We start from the raw sequence: 3361 nt of genomic DNA, 5'->3' as shown, positions 1-3361 counted from the left end.
CGTTCTCACAGAACCGGGCCAGTGACCGGGTTAACACCGGTTAACCCAAACCTGCTAGGATCATCAGATACTGTATTCTACCACAGCATACACACAACTAATATAAGCTCATCAGATCAGCGGAAGACTAAGTTTTACCTGTGAATAAATCCCATATACTTGTTACCCGAATTGTGATACAATAATTATATACATGTGGGCCCGCAGGCATGATAATTACACAAGAACAGTACAATTCATATATCAAGTATATAAAGGAAATCATCAAAATAATCAAAGTACACAGCTCGGCCCGGCAACAAGGCTAGAGCTCAGCTCGGCATCAAGGGTTGAGCCCAGCTCAGCATCACATAGAAGAGCTCAGCTCGGCCTCAGAAGTGGAGCTCAGCACGGCCTCAGAACCGCGGTCCCGCAGCACAGCTCTCACACGAGCAGTCAATGCCGTGCTCTAACTCCTCAGGGGTCCACCAGTCCTCTTCAGAAAACTCGACTGTGGGACCCACCCCATGCTCCTCAGATGTATGACCTGTAAAATCATCTAAAAAAAGGGTGCACACGTGGGATGAACTCACTAGCTCAGTAAGTAGAAAGATGGACCACACAACAGTCCACACATCAAACCACAATCATATGCACTACATGCCATGCTATTCATTTTAAATCACATCCACCTAAGCAACATTACTAAGTCCTTCGTTTTAGTGCTACTACAGCCACAGTGCGTATATACTCTAGGTACGAGCAGTGAACTCCCTCCCGCGATACGCCCATAGGGCTGTCAGAGAAGGCCCACCGTGAGTACTCGGAAAAGTAAAGACAATGCCGTCCACCGGCTCTCAACAGAAATGTAAATGACTAAAAATAAAGGTGCTGACTCTAGCAATTTAAAAGCAGTACGATTGGCCCTCTTGAATGTACCACCGGGGTTGTCGGCTGTCCTACATGACCCGCCGGGCGTTATGTCTAACCGCCACAGTGACCCGACGACCGCGACCACTGCTTCCCCCCAAATGATAACCCAACACCTTAACCCCTATTGGGAAGGGTAGTAGCACGGGATGGTGAAAATCCTAATACCGCATGCTCTTATATGACAATAGTACGATTGCATAGTGCCTCCGTGTCCCATTCCATGGGCCACCAATGCACTCGTTTCCAAGCCGACTACGGCATCTAGTCTATCAATGCATCATGCATCATGATATCCACATTCAACATATAAACATCTCATTCAATTGGCATTTAGAAAGTAAACATAGCACATATGCATAACAATGTGAGGAATGACTAATCTACATATCATATTCATGATGGCATGACTAGACTAGATATAATTAAATGAATGCCAAACAATGCCTTGAAACAAGGCCAAACGTCCTCTCCCCACTTACTTGTAGCGTACAAGGATTCCCGTTCGGTACGGGAGAGATCCGGTGCGAATCGGGTAGGATTTGGTGAACCTAATATAATTGAGCGGGGTTAGTACTTCACCATTTTAGGATCAAAATTAATGAAATCCAACGACAAAATCATGTTTAGAATGTCAAAAGAAGGTCTCACGTCCGATTTGGGTTCAATCGGACGTAAGAATCACCTTCGGGGCCACACGGGTGGGTCAGACAGGTGGGCTGTCTGGCCCACCGGTCCTACCCACCGGTCTGGACCGACGGGTAGGGGCCCGTCAGTAGGGCCCACCGATTCCACCCGCCGATTGGGCCAGGGGCCCCTGCTAGGACCAGCGGGTAGGGTGGCCCGCCGGTTGTGCTCGAAGGTCCCTCTGCCCTCTCAGGTGGGTGCCCACAGGCGGGTAGGGGCCCACCGGTTGCACCCACCGGTCTTGGCGGGAAAACCACCGTTTCTTCCCAACCTCCTCCATTCTTTGGGGATTCAAATGGGGGCTTTTCCCAGTCCATTCTTCACACCTTCAAGGTCTTATAGGATGGTTCTAACCTAGATCTATGTTAGATTCAAGGAATGGGAAACCATCTTACCTTCTTTGCTCAAGAACAACTTCAAACCCTCCAAATCATTTCAAACCCACAATGCTTCTTCCATCTTGTCAATACCTCTTCAAATCCTTCAAGATCAACACATAAATCATCTATTAACCCTTAGATTCATCATTTCAAAGGGGATTTACAAGATCTCAAGAAACCCTACTCGAATCAAGGGTTTAAGCTTGGGTATGGTGAATGTTCAAGAAACTCGACTTTTCTTACCTCCAAATGTAGATCTAGAGTTGAAGATCACTTTTTCGGCGCCGGAATGGGAAGATCAAGCTTCGGCGCCACTGAAATCCCTCTTTTCTTCCTCTTCCTTCTCTTACTTTCTTATTCCCTTTCTTTTCTCTCTCCTCTTTACTCTTCTCACCAACGTACGGGGTCATTGATGAAAAGAAAATAAAGTCATAAATGCTATATATATAATTCCTAAATAAGTGAATAGTGCACATGGATGGGTCACTCAGGTGGGTGGGTGCACCCACCTGTCCGCCCACCTGAGGGCCAAAACTTGGGATTTTGATAGAGTCCGGGCCTGGCGCGAACCCCACTCTTGGCATACGATGTAGCATACGTATATACCTTAAAATACGGCTATAATACCTGCTTTATCCGTACATGGCCTTATAGTAGGTGCATGTACACGACTTGGGCACTCCCGTCTCTTCTGGCATTGGCTCGGACTTGTCGGGCCAGCCGGTGTTTAAGGTCACATAGCCCATAAGGAACCTGCTCTAACTCCCTCTGGTTCGGTTCCTGCACGGTTAAACCGGATCAACTGCGAAATCAGATCGGGTTTAAAAAGTAGGGTATTACATTACCCCCCTTCTGAAAAATTTTGTCCTCAAAATTGCGTACCTGGTTGATAAAAAAGATGAGGGTACTTGGCTTGCATTTCATCCTCTACCTCCCAAGATGCTTCTTCAAGTGAGTGACCAGCCCATCGCACCTTTACATAGGAGATGGAGCGGTTGCGAAGGGTTTTCACCTTCTGGTCCAAAATTTCTGCTGGCTGCTCTGTATAGGTCATATCAGCTTCTAGGTACTCTGGTTCCACGGGTAGTACATGGAATACATTGTGGCCTTCTGCACAATCTCTTCAGCATGGATACATTGAATACATTGTGAACATCCCCAAGTGAAGGTAGCAGAGCAAGCATGTAGGCTACTGAGCCAACTCGGGATAAGATCTCAAATGGTCCAATGTATCTTGGGCTCAACTTCCCCTTTCTGTGAAACCTTTGTAAACCTTTAGTAGGAGAGATCTTGAGAAATACCTTTTCTCCTAGCTGAAATTCAATATCTTTTCTGCCGGTGTCCGCATAGCTCTTTTGACGGGACTGAGCTGCTTTAATCCGTTC

This window comes from Macadamia integrifolia, chromosome 2 (assembly GCF_013358625.1).
Source record: "Macadamia integrifolia cultivar HAES 741 chromosome 2, SCU_Mint_v3, whole genome shotgun sequence".
In the NCBI taxonomy this organism is placed as follows: domain Eukaryota; kingdom Viridiplantae; phylum Streptophyta; class Magnoliopsida; order Proteales; family Proteaceae; genus Macadamia; species Macadamia integrifolia.
This window is presented reverse-complemented; position numbering follows the sequence as displayed.